Consider the following 2,378-nt stretch of genomic DNA (forward strand, 5'->3'; position numbering starts at 1 on the left):
GTGTAGCTTTGCGCGAAATTCAAAACAAAACAAAATCTTTAATATTAAAACAAGTATCAGATACTAGATTCATATTGTCAGCGCTAATGGGAGTCACGTGACTAAAATTAGCAATAGTTTCCTTGCGTTAGAAACACTATATCATGGGTTTACTTTTGACACATCCTTTCTAAAGTTAAGAGTCCGGGACTTTGTGAGATTGACGTTTCTGTCTTTTTCCCATCCATTATAAAGCTGAGAGTCTGAGACTTTATATGACTGACGTTTCTCTGTCTCTCTCTCAGAAGTTCCGTTACGTAATGTAAATGGATTTGTCGGTCACACGGCCGGTTTATTGGTTGGAAGGAAGCTATAAGTTATGTGTGTAATTAGTGTTCACTGCTATCGCTTTTATGACTCCTGTTATTAGAACACTTCGTGGATTTTGTCGAGATTTATATGCGCGTTTGTTGCTGAGCTATGAGTTACCTATGATGTTAAGACTTGGCTTGAAAACTGTATACACGCTTCTGTAAGCTATAACCCTAAAAGAACATAAGCGCTAGAATATTATCTTGTTTTTATTATGTGATGATACTACGAATTATATGTATAAAGTGCCCACGTAATCACCTCACACTTACATAACAATACTAAACGAAGATTCAACACATGAGTTCATAAAAGTATCTGTCATAATTAAACAATATTGCAAACAAACGTTTTTAGATGTATGTGAAAACCACCTATCACCCCTCATTTATACAACAGTGCACAATTGGTAAACACTTTTGAAATATACCTTTCATGAAACATAGTTCCTAAAATAAGGTTTGTTTTGCAACACTATAGTTAGACCAGGGTTATAAATTAGCTGCATTATTTAATGGATTAAGCTTTAGTTATGAACTACGTGGGTAACTTGCTTTGATGATTTTTTTAAGTCACATAAAACTTTTCATGTGGGTGTTACTTTTATAGTTTAATACTAATATACTCATTATTAGCTTCTTTAATCAGAATTCCTGCTAAATTATGCCTCACAGCAACAAAAATGCTGAAAGCTTCTCCTCTTTGATTTGTCATTAACACATATTGATTTATTAGTTGTCCGAAAAAAAAATCGCTTTGTTATTCTGGTATAGGAATGCAAGAAACGAGGAAACAGCTATGCTATCATTTTATGTCTGTTATGTATGAACGTTATGTATCTTGAAATATCCTTCAAAGTTGATTCCGTTGCCTTTGAAGTTTTAAACTGGCTTGTCATACTAATCATATATCTTGGTTAATCTGTCGTTGTTATTGGCCTTCTCTACTGTCTTGGTCTTTGTTGTTCTTTTAAGTATTTCAAACATAGAACTACCTTACTCATGACGTAATATACACAACAGTTTTATAAGATATAACTGCTTTATCACTGCTATAATATACGGGACCTTCAAGACCTATAAAACTGCTTTATCATTGCTGTAATATACGGGACCTTCAAAACCTATAAAACTGTTTTACCCTTGCTGTAATATTCGCCGTATGCTGAGAATAGTGAATTGTTTTGATCTCGTTATAACATAAACAGTAACTTGTGAATTATAGAATTGATGCGTTACTACAATTTCATTTACAGACTATCTTAATTTTAGAGCTTCTGTGGCTATAATGCATGTGGTTCACAGAGATTTGTGAATTATGAAGCTTTTCACGCCAACACTACAGTATTCATATGGGATACTGATAACGATATACACATTAAAGCAATCTTCCTACAACATTATTTACTCAGTGCCATAAGAGCCTTCAGTAATCTGCTGTCTCCAAAGTCACTGATTAGCATTCTGTTATGTCCTATAAATTTGTAAATAATAAACTGCCTTATGCCAATATAACAGCAAGTAAAAACAGAATTTACCCATGTGCATGCGATATGTCAACTATATGTGTATAAGTTTTTTGGAATTTCTGTTCCGCCTGCAGATATCAAAGACAAGTTCAAGTAAACCTAGTTTCTTGTAGAACCAACACAACTAAACTCATTCGTGCACACAAAAACACGTCTCTATTTTTTTATACAACACAAACATATGTCTGAATTACACGTCCTCGTGGCTGATAGGCTGAGTGCCAAAACCATGCCTTTTTATTTCCTGGTTTTCATTCTCAAGCTTTCTACTAGAAAATATACACGTAATTTCTCTAATTTGTGAACATAGAAATAAAGGATAAGCTAAACTGGTTAGGAGTTCTTTAATAATTCACAGGCCTGAGATGGTTTTATTGTTTTGAAATTTTTATATGTTCTACAGTAATTCCTGTACGCTGAATCCGAAAATGATATCTATTTTTTCCATTACGCATATATTTTTCACAAAACCTCATAACGCAATATATAAAAGAAAGAC

This window comes from Limulus polyphemus, unplaced genomic scaffold (assembly GCF_000517525.1).
Source record: "Limulus polyphemus unplaced genomic scaffold, Limulus_polyphemus-2.1.2 Scaffold397, whole genome shotgun sequence".
Taxonomy (NCBI): Eukaryota; Metazoa; Arthropoda; class Merostomata; order Xiphosura; family Limulidae; genus Limulus; species Limulus polyphemus.